The sequence below is a fragment of the Lycium ferocissimum genome, chromosome 3 (genome assembly GCF_029784015.1).
Source record: "Lycium ferocissimum isolate CSIRO_LF1 chromosome 3, AGI_CSIRO_Lferr_CH_V1, whole genome shotgun sequence".
NCBI classification, from domain to species: domain Eukaryota; kingdom Viridiplantae; phylum Streptophyta; class Magnoliopsida; order Solanales; family Solanaceae; genus Lycium; species Lycium ferocissimum.
Genome location: NC_081344.1, coordinates 14429276 through 14444823, shown reverse-complemented (window position 1 = coordinate 14444823; position 15548 = coordinate 14429276). Strand labels below are relative to the sequence as shown.

The 15548-nt window shown below is 36.2% G+C and overlaps 1 pseudogene; it reads right to left on the bottom strand.

The window, feature by feature from the left end:
- Positions 1-13593: 13593 nt before the first annotated feature.
- LOC132049803 (non-specific lipid-transfer protein 2-like) lies at positions 13594-14675 on the bottom strand (annotated as a pseudogene).
- Between the last annotated feature and the right edge of the window lie 873 nt (positions 14676-15548).

The window sequence follows — 15548 nt, the reverse complement described above, 5'->3', positions numbered from 1 at the left end:
ATTTCTACTTATCAAATTAGACCCTATCTGCCACTTCTTTAATAATGTATGTAATGGTTCTATTCTTTTTCTGCTGCTTTCATATTTCTGTAGGACAAAAGATGACTACTTGTCTGATTTTTTCATCACATGTCCATATATATATATATATATATATATGTGTCTCGCGTGTGGCCATTGCGGCTCTCTTTTTTTCTTCAATTTTCTAGACTTTTTCTTAAGTAATAAAAGATGAATAATTTGTCTTACTCCTTGTCATCTTTGTCTATATATATATATATATATATATATATATATATATATATATATATATATATATATATATGTCTCCCCCACAAATATGAGACGACCATACGTACATCTTCATGGCTCAAGACAATTGGCCAACCATGGGTGGGACCCATGCCACGGGATCTTACCACCTCGCTCGGCCATTTCGTGAAATTATTTTCCCCAACTTTTAGCCTCCAATTTTTCCTTATTCCAAATTTACCCTTAATTCTCCATACCAATAAAAAATACGAATATGCAACTCATGCATTCTTAACAAAAACCGAAAAATATAACCTTTGTCCTTAACTTTCCGCAATCTACTCGAATATCCCATTGTATAAAATACGGGATATAATAAAGAGGGTGCTTCTTCGAAGGGGCAAGGATCCTAAGGAGTACCAAGAAATGAAGCAGTTACTCAACTAACAAGTACACTTAGTGCCACGGAGGCAAGTGACGCCATAGCGCAAGCCCAAATAGACAACTTACTCAATTCGGGGCCCCCTTCATATTCCCCCGTGTCCCGGGATGCTCGTAGGTCACAGCCTGGGCGACGACGTAGGTCACAGGACAACGTAGTTCGGTGCCTTGCTGAACGAGGATAATGTAGAGGAATCGATCATGTCTCTAACACCCAACGCTCGATACTTTTTGATTCGTATACTTTTGGATCGTAATATTGCCGTGTTTTCTTGGATATGTATATGATATTTTATTATAGTTTTAATTCGAATTAGATGTACTTTTGAAGGTGAATTTGATTGTAGAATGTGTAGTTTATGATTGTAAGTATTTTGATGAATTGGACGTGTTGATGAATTGCATTGTTGATTTGGTCGATGAATGAGATTGGCGGTGGCCGCCGTAAAAGCAACTCCTCGAATCTTTGGAATTTTTCCGTATTTTCGACCTCATGAGGTTGAAAATCCACTCAGATATTGACAATTTTCGACCTCATGAAGTCGAAATTGTACCCAGAAATTATAATTTCTACCGCATGAGGTCGAAATCTGGACAGCATTTTGAATTTCGACCTCATGAGGTCGAAATTTGGCAACAATATTGCTAAATTTCGATCTCATGCGGTAGAAATTTGGCAACAATATTGCTAAATTTCGACCTCATGCGGTAGAAATTCTGAAAATAAATTTTTTATTATTTTTATATTCTATCATATTTCGACCACAAGAGGTCGAAAACTTTAAATAATATTTATATAAAATACTAATTTTGACCGCATGCGGTCGAAATTTTTTATTAATATTTTAATTAAAATAACTTTTTCGACCTCGTGTGGTCGAAAACTTTATTTTTCGTAATCTAGGTAGAAAATAATTTTCGACCGCGTGAGGTAGAAAATTTTCAACCACGTGAGGTCGAAAAAAATTTCACCCTACCTGTTAGCGACCGTGCCTTGAGGTTGAAATTTTGGTCGAAAATTGGCGTTTTTCGACCGCGTATGGTCGAAAATTTTGGTCGAAATTCGCTGTTTTTTTTAGTAGTGACAATATGAGATGGAGGCTATACTGCCATCTGAATAATCGACTGCAATCAAATAAATTAATGGTGAAGGCAACCATGAATATGCCATGCGCACTCGTCTCAAAGCACCCACCAAATTTCATTTAATGCTTTAGGGTCCATGTATTTGTTAACCCCTTACAATTTGAACACCAATCTCTTGTGGTTGACGAGAGTATATATATTTTTTATGGAGTACTTTTCATGGACACCAGTGGGAAATTGGAAAATAAGAAGTGTCAATATTTTGTCCTGATAAATGATAAGAGATGTTATAAAGTATTGATCAATAAGTTAGGCATATACTTTAATTTGTTACAAATTTAAATATGTACACATATATTTAATAGTATATATCTGTACTGTAATTTTTTTTTTTTTTTTTTTTTTTTTTGCGTATAATTTAGATGCACATGCACCAATTGGACGAATGACAATCTGGACTTCTCAGAAGAGAGAAGTGTCAAAATATCTGATAGATGGGTTGTGTAAGTGTAAGATAAAACATTAACTGTGTGGTTCATGACTTGGAGCTGATTATTATTTCTACAAGAATAGAAATCACGTGTAAAACTACCTTTTTGTGTAGAAATCACGTGTCATGAAAAATGTACAATGTTTACATAAAAATAAAAACGTGACCTATCTAGTATACTTTTAATTGTGTTGTTCTCTTTCATCTTCGGAAAATGTGGATGCAACGATGGATGTGCGGCCATACTAGCAGGGCGGAGCTACAGCCCATTGAGGATGTTCACCCGAACATCCTCGGCAAAAAATTACACTGTATATATAAGATATTTTTATATGTTTTATGTACATATATAGATTTTGAACACTCTAAACACAAGAGTAGGGGTTGGTTTAGTGGTTTAGGGGGTTCAAAATTCACCTTGAGGTTTTAAGTTCAAGCCTCAGGCACTACATTTTTTTTTTTCGAACCCCATCAGAGAATATCTCAGATCCGCCACTGCATACTAGGACCTAGGTGTTAGAAAATAATACTTGGGGAAGAAAACTCAGCTTTGATAGACTAGTAATCTCTGTCCTTAAGGAATTTAAGCCTCCCACTTTACTGTTGCAGGGATGGTGGCAGAATTCCTCCAGGATTTATTGGGATCAAAATAACAGGGCGTCATGCGGAAGCTAATAATTACAAACCTTAAACACAATATGTCAGACGACAAAGAAAACTAAACTAAAAGAAACATAATATTTTTATATGGTTTGGCCAACTGACCTACATATGAATAAACTAATATAAAAGCATTAAATTTTTTGAGAGAATAATCTCTGCCTAAACAAAACTCTCCTGATGACTACATGGTGGATGTTATTATGTGTTTTTGTGTTTGAGGGAATGTTCTCAATTTATAGAAGTGCAAAACTTCTCCTCAAAGAAAAGGGATAATTGTGGTAGAGTCCTTCTCCACAAAAAAAAAAACATTTTCTACCAAGAAATTCTTTTGAAGTAAAACACAATTATGGTAGAATCCAATTAAGATAGGAAATTCAATACAAATCCTAACAAATTTTACAAAGCAACTGAAATTTCGAAAACAACAATTAATTTGAAATTTCCCACAAGAACAATTGTTTGTGAGTTGTAAAAAGAAATAGAGAGAAGAAAAAATCTGTAAATTATTTCTTCTTCTTAAAGCAATACCAGGTATTTATAATACCTTAAGAGTCTATTCGCAACATACACATATGTTCGAAGAAGCTTTTCATAACAGACACAACTTTTAGAGTCACATTTTTCTGGAAAAAATAGTGACTTTTTTCTTCTAAAACATGTCTTTTTTTTTTTTTTTTTCCGAAAAAAAAGTGACTTTCTTTTCTTTGATTGAAAAGAGTAAATTTTTTTCTTAAAAGAGTAACTTTTTCCTGAAACAAATAACTTTCTTCTCTCTGAGCTAGCCTATCAACACTAATTAATATAGCACTAGGAGTGATAGGATTAGAAATGAAGATATCTGGGAAAAGGTGGGAGTGACTTCGGTGAAGGATAAGATGCAGGAAGTGAGACTGAGATGTTCGGACATGTGCAGAGGAGATGCACGGATGCCTTACTGCGGAGGTGTGAGAGGCTGGCTATGGACTATTTCAGGAGAGGCAGAGGTAGGCCGAAAAAGTATTGGGGAGATCAGGTGATTCGACAGGACATGGCAGGTCAAGCTTATCGAGGACATGACTTTAGATAGGAGGTAATGGAGGACAAGGATTAAGGCAGAAAGTTAGTAAGTAGTTGAGTGTTGTCCTACTTATCCTTTCATACTAATAGTCGTAGTATTATTCTTGTAGGCCCTTGACTTTCGATAATATTTTGTCATGCCTTTCTATCTTTGCTTTGAATTGCTTGTTTGTCACGACCCAACCCGAGGGCCATGATCGGCGCCCGGAGCTAACCTATCGAGCACTACCTGACGTACATATACCTTATAATCATACCTGAGTGGGTCGTAATGCTAACTATTAGATGTCATAAACTGTAAGGGACACATGCCAAGGGATATATACATATGTACGTCATCAAACTGTGCCCATGTATACAAGCCGACTAGGCTATCCAAAAGCTACAACGAAATATAGACCGAGAAGGTCATAGGACAACTAACTGTACACATTTGTCTACGAGCCTCTACATAGAGTGCATAACATAATAAGGACGGGACAGGACCCCGCCATACCCATATGTACACAAAAGAATCATACCAAAATGAGCTGCAACTTCGGAACAATGGAGTGCTCATGTACCAATGTTGAGATGATTGCCTAAGGATCAGTACCGTCTCCTTGCCTAGCTGCGGGCATGAACGCAGCATCCACAAACAAAGGGACGTCAGTACAAATAATTTACCGAGTATGTAAGGCATGGAAAACAACATATAAAGATATGAAGGTAATGTAAGATAAGAGAATTAACCTGTACATCTAATTGCCTCTTAAGGCGGATATCATGCATGCCTTCCCTTTTAAAAAAACATTTTCATAAATACATATAATATCGTACCTAGCCGTATAGGCTCGGTGTTATCATTATCTCATCGTTATCCTGCGTCCGGGGTAATATCATAAGCTACCCACTGCAGTGGTGTGCACATCTACGTGCCTGCCTCGACCGACTATAGCGCGGCTCGGTGTGAGAAAATACATACATATATGTATCGAGCATGCATGAGATCCCAAATAAAAGCTATAAATATATCGAAGTGATGTAAGGTCGGTAAACCTCTGATTATCATTATGGAACTTTCATCATCATCATGTCTCACCTTGAAGGAACAATATCCATAAGATGAGATCAACGTCAATGAATAAAATTAATAATAATGAGACAAAGATCAATAATATCATAAGAGAATCAAGAACATAAGCTTCTAGCATTTCTAGGAATGGAGACGATATGGGTATCATTCGTATGGGTTGTATCAATGAGATCATGCCATAAGAAAGAAAAGGATCAGCCTTAACATACCTTTGTCACCTTACTTATACGGATCCCACGAGTCCTCGTACGCTCTACTAATGATTATCTACAGTAAACGAATTATCCGTATCAACGATGGGTTCATAACTTATAAGAGAACTCATTTAGACATTTTGTCGAACATCTTATGTGCATAAGATTCATGTAGCTTCTTTTACTCAATCCTCTACATGTTTCGGTACCACAAACTCTTCACTAGCTCTTTTCCATCTTCATAACTCACTTAACAATCCAACAACTGTCACGCCCCGAACCATGGCCTGAGCGTAACACGGCACTCGGTGCCTGACTGCATGTGACCGAGCGAACCACATGGCTTGCTGAATCATCATGAGGCATACATGAGCGGAAATATAACGTGAAGTGCTTGATGAGCTTTTATAAAGCATAGTAAGTCATAATATTAAACATAAGTACTTGATTAAGTCATGAATGCGGACAATATCATAAATGAGCCAAACCGGCTCACCAACTCTGGAAGTCTAACATGACACTTGTCTTGTCTATGAAACCTCTAACATGAGTCTGAAACACGTAACATACTTGCTGGGACAAGGCACCCAGCATACCTTTAAATGCAAAACTAAATAAGAAAGACAATGCCTAAACCCCGAATGAGATGGGGCTCACCAATAAATCGGTACGTACGGATCCTAATGAGCGAGCCGTCGTCACTCAGAATCCGTACCTGCATCGTGAAATGCAGCCCCGGCAATAAAGGGACGTCAAAGACATTGAATGTCTTGGTATATAAAGCAACCGAAAGAATTAACATGGGACATGAAAATAACATAACAAAGAAAGCCGAAACATGATCATGAACATGAGTACATATACATATATAACATGTGTAAAGTATCGTGAGTAGGGAGAGCGATAAATATAACCGACAACATGATGCGGTACTTGCGTCCTACCCGTGAACACTCATACCTTGCTAGGGACATGAGATTTAATAATATTATGAAATGATCCGGTCATTATGAGAGATCGTCCTAAGCATGGGTGGAGCAATCCTCATCCCTACGGTGGCTACGTAGTTTGTACATTTGAAGCCTTCTCGGTAATTAATGCAACTCTCAAAAACATGAACATGTAAAATAAGTGGCACTTGCTGCCCATGGTTTTCATGAATATAACTTGCTTGTACATGGATATCATGAAATAACTTGTAGACGTGGTTTCATGAAATAACTTGTATTTAGCATTTGTGTATCTTGTATCATAGCATGAAAGTAATTATATAGTTGCATGAAAACTTGTAGACATGTAGGATATTCATGGAATAATCATTTTAGCTAAAACATGCATGCAAGAACCCATGGAATACAAGATATGGGTTTTCATGGATTACGGATCGATTCTCAATAATCATATGGAGTTATTAAGAACACAATGATAGAATTATAGCAATTCATGCATAATATAATCATGGACATAGGCCTAGGGTTATCATGAGCATGGTATAGAAACCCTAGTTTTAGTAGAGAATCATAATTTATGGATTTTGAGGCGTGGGGAAGAACAATGATGTTCCCACACGTAGATAATAACCCTACATACCTGTAATGCTCCAAAATCTTGAATTAAAGAATTGAATTTTGGAGACGATTTTCTAAATCTTGATTCTTGAACCTTGAGATGGGTTTTCTTGAAAACCCTAGTTTATGAACAATGATTTCTTGCTTAGATATATATATATATATATGTTAGAATTGAGTTGGAAGGGTTTGGATTGACTTACCTTGATGTTTTGGATTGTTGCTAGGGCTTGGAATTGTGAATAATGAAATAGAAGAACTCAAGGCTTGAATTTATACAAAAGTGGGGCGGGAGTTATATGGACGTATTATACGGTCCGTATAAAGTTATACGGTCCGTATAATATGACCATATTTTATAATGGCTGAACGAACGTCGATTTGGAGCGTCACCGAAGTACGGACGAGTTATACGGTCCGTATAAAATTATATGGGCCGTATAACGTTCGTATAACATGATCGGTGAACGGACCGTAATCCTTCGGTAAAATGGCCATAACTTTTTGTACAGAGGTCCCCTTGACCCCCATAATATACCGTTGGAAAGGTATTTCAAAGGATACTGACTTTCATTCAGGAAGTTTTCCCAAATTCATAATTAATAAAGGGGTTATGGTCGTTGGAAGTAAGACCTTCTATAAACTCACTTGCAAACATGCCCCGTAGAGTGGCTTCCAACTTTGCTTTGCCCAAAGACATTTCTTGTGACTTGATTAGTTTTCAAAATACTTCCTATAACCCTCATATTGGTTCCATGATGTTATCATCTTATGAGTCAAACCTTCGCCTGAAGCTACGAGGTGTTACAACAACTTCATACTACAACTTTATTTGCATAAACTATCCCAACAACATCACAACCATATTAAGCCTAGAACAGTTCATAACTTAAACATAGCTAAGAACAAGTTCTAGCACAACTTGAACTTTACTTTCACATTTTCTCCTTCCCATAAGTTGTGTAATGGCCAAATAATACGATAAACATGAAGATGGAGTGATAACTTACCTTCATCACAAGGATAAATCTAGATTCGAAATTACTTCACTTCAAGAAGTCTCCAAATTCAGGACAACAAGGGGAAAAACAATTTAATGATGATCATGGAATTCTTTATGTTAAAATCACTTGGTTTGCCCTTGATTTTGGTCTTAGATCATAAGAGGACTTGTTGAGAGAGTTTTGGAAGTGTTTACGTCCAAAAATGGTAAATAAATGATTGAGGGTCGAAGTGGGTCCTTTTATAGTAGTCTAGAAAATTCTACACGGACATCATCTGTGGCGAGGCCTGGGGCATCGCAGACACTGTCTGAGAGCCGCATGTCATGTCGCAGACCTTGCTTGATCATCAAAATTCTTTGTCACCATCTGCTGCACCATCTACGTCTCTCAGACATGGTGTGCGGCTCGCAGATGGTGCTATGAGAGCAACATATTGCGCCATAAAGTGACACCTTGTTGAACTTTCGCTGAAACTTAACTCCGATGATCCGACAAGTCTTAGACCTTCCCGAACCTTACTAAACATGGTTTTTTACTGTCTTATATACTCAAGATGGACATGTCTATCCTCGTAACCTCAAAAAATTAGTCCCGCTTCCCAAGACTAGGACAACTAGTACTCGACAAAACTCAACGTACAAAAGTACGAGGTGTAACATTGTTCTTATCTCTAACACTATATGATTGTTTCTTTTACTACGTTATCCTATTATCTTGCTACTATTACTGCTTATTAGTACTGATGTTTTTTCATCTCTCGTTGAGCCAGGATCTATCGGAAACAACATCTTTACCCGTAAAAGGTAGGGGTAAGGTCTTGATCCCACCTGATGGGATTATACTAGGTATGTTGTTGTTGTTATGACTTGGAGTTGTTTATTTCTATTTGCTCATTTTGTTGTTGATGACGAATTTTTTATTTTTTTTATATAATTCACGCAATAAGTGGCACCACCTTTTTATTGATTAAAAAAAAAATACAAAACAGAGGCAGAGGGGGACTTGGCCAAAAAACCTCTGCCATCGAGCCTACATCAGGGAACTATACAGGGTTAATTCACAACCCATAGATTGAGAAAAATATAGCCAAAAAACAGCTTTCAAAAAAAATTATTCTTGCGATGTTTGTGTCTTATGGAGGGCAGTTGAGTTTTGTCTAGAATATATGGCATGATCGCAGATATAGGAAGCTTTTTGAATCAAAAATCCTGATTTCAGCATTGTTTATCCCATATTTGGCCAAGGCATCCGCAATCTGATTTGATTCTCTATAGCAGTATTGAATCTCGGAATCAATACTTGAGAGAATCATTCTAATAACCATAATGATGTCGTGCAGATTCCACGCCAAACTGACTTTTCCTTTTATTATATTAACAATCAATTGAGAATCACATTCTAGGATAAAATTCGAGAAGCCGTTCGAGGTACACCAGGAAGCCCCCATAGATGCAGCTTTGGCTTCAGATAAATTACTGGTGCCTGCTCCAATATTGCTACCAAAGGCCATAATCAAGCTTCCATCCGAATTTCTCACTATTCCTCCAGCCCCTATTCGATTAGCCTCATTGCGACTACCATTCATATTAATTTTCATCCAGTCTGGCCTAGGTTTAACCCATATAACAAGAATGGTCTCAATATGAGGAGTAAGCGAGGAAGCTAGATCACAAATAGATTGCCACTGCCATGGCCAAGAAACGCTGCCCAAATTCTTAGATATGGCCCATTTCATATGATAAATTACCTGGTGCTTCACTCTAGCAAAGGAGACTCTGGTAGTCCCATATTTTGAAGCACATCTTGCTTTCCAAATTTCCCAAAAGATGACAATAGGAGTTATTTGAAGGATACTTTGGCAGATAGAATTTAAAGGCTTCATGGACCACCATTTAACAGGCATGTTCGTAGCGGATTTGTAATCACAGACTACCCAAAGAGAAGAACCAAAATATTGCCATAATCCAGCTGCTAGATCCCCCATCAGAAAAGTATATATGGTGTATAGTTTCATCCCGAGGAATTCTACAACATACACAATTAGTATCCATTTGTATCCCAAATTTGTCAAGCGTCTCATAGAATGAAAACTTCCTCTTTACTAATCTCCAAGCCAAGAAAGACATCTTGAATGGAGTTTGATGAAGAAATATGCATATATTAATTGTAGATTTTGTTGATGAACTATATTGTGGTCCTTAATTCATTCAGTTGAGTAAGTTGACGCACGGGTGGATATCCAGTTGAAAAATAAATGCATGTCAATCTGAGATGTTGATTATGTGTGAAGAATCTAATGTTACCCTGCACTATAAATTACTAGCTAGGGCTAGGGACCTGTATAAGTTAACTGAAATAGGTGTATTACCCAAATCAATAAACTACCATCTATTGTCCAATTCAATATTACTAAATATACACGACATTTTGTAATAATTGTATTAAAATACCATTAAAGCTGAATTGCAAAAAATTTCAGAAGAATTAACAAGTCACAAATATGACGAAGTTACAAAAATTGAGCTTTAATATTTTTTAAAATCATTTTATCACGTAATTATCTGTCATACAAAATTATAAAATCGTCGTTAAACTTGCATTTTCTACATAATAAGAAATTGAAATACATAGTTAACTACGGTTATCCAAACAATGGTTAGAGTTAACTAAATGGCAGATTATTTTTTATGTGGCTGCCACTTCATTAACACTGCTGTAAAAAACCTTTGTGCACCTAAAAGCAACACAGGTCTACCACTGTAGCGTCATATAATTAGGAAAAAAAAAAAAAAAAAACTATGAAGCTCATTGCAATAACCTCTGGCTCCTGTATATTTCTTGGCTATGAAATAAATGGACTACGTCTCCTTCAGGCGTAAATTATATTAAAATAAAATAAAAAATCTAGCACTGTAGCTATTTTTGCTTGCATCAATGTAATCGTTTATGAAGTCCTTTCGATGAGATAACGGCGACGGTATATATTTTAAATTTTTTGTTACCGGTGTTTCAAAAGGCTTTTTTTTGGTATGAGCTCCGGAGCGAGGCGGATCAAAAACGCTTCAGGCGTATGTGCAGGGCGTACGCCCCAACCTTCCAGGCGTTCGCCTAAGTGTAAGTCCCAACATTCTGGGCGTTCATTTGGGGCGTAAGCCCCAAGAACTTTTTCAAATTTGAGTCAAAATTACCTAATAATTTTTTTTTTTCTAAAGGTAAATATCCAAAAGTTAACTCATATTAAAATCTCAAACTAAAAATCTCAAAAGTCAAAAAAAAATTCTAATTGTTATCCTAATTTCATAATCTTTTCTCTTTGTTGTTTATGGAGTAAAAGATGCACGTTAAATCTTTGTATGCAAAGTGCAAACTACAAAGCAAAGAGTTTTGCCTTCCAATTCTTAATATGCTTCCATGCTTGCATTATATTTTCCTTCTTTATGCTTTATTTTCTTCAAAATCTTTTTAGCATTCTTCAATTTATCTTTTTCAAAATAGTTTTTAGTTTTAAAATTTCTTTTGGTATTGCTCTAGATTAGATAATGTTTTGAAGACTCTATTCTGGCTATTTGTATTATAATGAGTATTAATTTGTTATCTAGTTTTAGGTTTTAAAATAATAACTTTATATTATTGTCATTTTTATCTTTGAATTATTAGGATAGACTATTATAAATTTTTACAACTTCATGTTACTGATGTAATGCATATTTACGTCATTCACCTTTTCAAGATTTTTTTTTAATTGTCGTGCAAATGTAGCATGTTAATAAAATATATATACATTTCTCTATTAATTTTTTAAAAAATAATTTTAATGTATTTTTCATTTATGTGTTTATTTTATTAATTTATAAAATATTAAAAATTAAAAATTCATGGGGCTTACGCCCTGTGCCTCGGGCTTACGCCCTGTCGAGGCGTATGTAAAACGCCTCGCCTTACACCCACATCTTTTAAAACAATGCTTGTTACTTACAAACCTTTTAGATCACTATCTAAAAGGTTCCTCTTGAGTAAACTGAAAATTGTATGAGAAAACGTTCTATCATGATTTAAAATCTTGTAAATTATTGCAAACGATGCACAATAATCTTATTCTTTTTGTCATAAGGTAATCTCTCAAGGGATTGCACAACTTCTATAATAAGGACAAAATTTCAATGATAGCTCAAAAAAGGGAAAAGGGCCTGATTTACCCTTCTACTATTGGAAATAGTTCACATTTACCCCTCGTTATACTTTCGGCACAAATTTGCCCCTATCGTTACTTAAGTAGCAATATTTGCCCCCCGTTTGGATGGCAGTCCACTGTAGCAATTAAGCTTCCACGTGGCCTGACATTTGGATGAGGTGGCATGCCACGTGACATGCCACCTCACCACCCTCTCCCCTCTCCATTTCTTTCTTCTACCTCCAACCAAAGCCACCTCCGACCTTCCCACCGCCGCCCTCAAATTCATTCGAAATAACCCTCTTATTTTCAAAACTTTCAGGCATTCAATACCCAAATGTTGTATTTTCACACAATGATGAAACCCCTTTTTCTTAATCTTTCACATTATCGTAAAGATTTAGCGAAAGATTAGCAATGATGTTAATGCTTACAAGAGTTAAAAGACATTCTTTTATGTTATTGAAAGATTTAAACTTTTTATCTAAAAGTATCTTGATTTGTCAAATGGGTTTTAAGAATTTTAATGGTTGTGAGGTTTTTGGGTTGGAGATAAATGGACAAGATGTCGGGTAAAGTGATAGTAGTGGCGGTTATGGTGATTCCGGTGAGATGGGTTAGTGAAAAAAGAAGATATAATTGTTGGAGGAGATGGTGGTGGGGCATGGCTTCAATGGTGGTTGGAGGTGGCTTTGTTTGTTTGTAGAAGAAAGAAATGGAGAGGGAGAGGGTGGTGAGGTGGCATGTCACGTGGCGTGACCTATCCAAATGTCAGGCCACGTGGAAGTTTAATTGCCACGGTGGACTTCCATCCAAACGGGGGGCAAATATTGCTACTTAGGTAACGGTAAGGGCAAAAATGGGCCGAAAGTATAACGGAGGGTAAATGTGAACTATTTCTAATAATAGAGGGGCAAATCAGGCCCTTTTCCCCTCAAAAAAGGAACATATGCATAAATTAACCACTTTTCACTAGTCAATTCTATCAACGACTCTGTCCTGTTCTTTTTCACCACTACTATTTGCTATCATTTGCTTACATAACGTGACGATTTATCACAGCCGTTGATCGTTTTTGTTGAGATGCGCCTCCTGTGGGTTTACTCGTCACACCTTATAAGTTGTTGCAATAACCATCACTAACACAAGGATAATAGTTGCAAAGAATTTCTTATATCCAGAAATTTCTTTTGGGTTTCTTATCTGGGAAAGAATTGGAGAATAAAATTAAGGAGTGAAATCAAGCTAAGCACATTGAAAATTTGAACCAACAATATATACAGAAACTGAAGCGGTTTAGTAGTACGTAGAAAATCATCACAATTTTTCCCTCTTGTCTTTCTCCATCTAGCTACCATCATTTTAATTATAATTGATTATTAATTTTTCTTGTATATTTAATTTCTCTTCCACTTTACGTATCCTGGTTTTCTGTTTAAGAATATCTGATAGTATCTCTTCTTTTAGATTATCAATTCAAGATTAGTGTAATTAGAACTTGTCTAGCCTGGCTGATTGTGTAAATAATTTTAGACCATTGATGAATAACAGTTAAGCAAATGTAAAGGGAAAAAATTTAGAAGAAGATAAGAATAGGAATAAAGGATAGTAGAATATGTATTACTATGAAGATTAGGTTGTAATACAACCAACCGCCAAGGTTCATTACAAGACTCGATTATGACTCCAAATTAAAAGACACACATAAAAAGAGAAAGATACAACTGATAATTAAAGCATAGACATGGATCCAAAGCAGGATCACAAGCACTCCACTATCCATCCTTATTCTTCTCCTCATGATTGCGCTACTACCAAATCACACGGTGGAGAACTGATCTTTTATGTGCCTTACTGGACCCTGCATTGCCAAATTAAAACCAATACATTAACCCATAGTCTTCTCACATAGGGAGCATAGAGACGTGAAGTTTCTAATTTTTGCTACTGTTGGTGTAACTTCATTATGTTACATTGATAGTATGTGAGTACACAGCATTTTGTCACATGCTAGACGATATAACATATAATTATGTAGCAGAAATCGGTCACTGTGTATCCCAAATATTATCCAACTTTTAAGTACTGTAAAAATAAGATTATAGTACAATTTTTTTTAAAAAAAATTATGGGTGTATATAAGTTAAATCTCCAATTAAATTTAAGTTATATACTAAGAGATATTATAAATAGATCTAGCTGGAAGCAAGTGAATAATTAACGTACTTGGAACAGTCAGTGGAGGGGCTGATCTTGTAGGGAATGTTGACGCCACAAGCACCAGGGAGACCAGCGGCTTTGCTGGCATCAATGCCCTTAATAGAATTAGCAAATTGGTCGATTTCGTGCAAGTGCATCTTTGTCTTGCGATCCGCGGGGTCTTGGAAGACTCAAAAGACCTTTAACTCCGCCCACAACCCCTCCCAAGAGGGCCGCTACCCCCGTAGATAAGGGAGGCGAGGTGCAAGCCGTTGAACCTGGCCGCAGGTCAGTGCCTCTGCATGGGGTGAAACCACGACCATGCACAAAACCACAAAGCATGCAATCTTTCCAACCATTTCCATTGTTACAAAAATTGAGGAAGATGAAATACTAGTGAGTAGTGAGGGAAGCTATAAGGACGATATATTACAAATGTATTGGCTTGAGTGTTGTGTACAAAAGCTAATGAGACCTTAGGCCTTTTATAGAGAAGAAATTGGAAACTAAATTAATGGTCGGCCAATGGAGGAATGAAATTTAGTTGGCAGTTAGTTATAATTAGGGAGGTGCCGCGCTGGCTCTAAAGTCAAGTTTAGTTGACTTTTGTAAATTAACCACGCTACAATTTAGGCAATTCTGAAAAGCCTAAATTAGTGGTCGACCAACCTTCTTTTCAATGTCTTGTTAAGGTCTCAATTTCATCACTTAGATAGAGGAGAAAGAAACAAATTTTACTTCCCCCATTGCCTTTCTCTCCACCCAAACAAAGATCAGAGAATTGCTTTTATGTTACAGTAATTCAAATTTATTGTCTTCAAATTTTTTAATTATGTCATCAACTACTACTTCCTCCGTCCCATAATAAGTGTCACCTTAGCCAAAAAACACACATATTAAGAAACTAATAATGCAATGTAAAGTTTACTAAATTACCCTATGTATAAAAATAAATTATTTTTTCCTCCTGATTAGAGCATGCACAAATAGTAATTCTATTTATATTGGGAATCGAACAATACCAAGTTACTATGTGGCTTGTCCAATCATCATTTAGATATTACTTTAACTTGTCATTTTTTGCCTAAGGGTGGAGTTGGAAAAAACTAGTCAATTTTTGTCTTGATTTCCTAAGGTGACAATTATTATGGGATGAAGGGAGTACTTTCCTAATTTTCGCAAACTCGACCTTGAGTTATATATATCTACTTATGGATTAGATACAGTTCAGAGTAAAACATACTCCCAAACATTAGTCTTCCAGCGAACTAAATCTGTTTAAAAGTATTTTGACGTTTAAAAAACATAGGAAGCCATTTTTTATTGGTAATCCAGTAGAGGCATGTCAA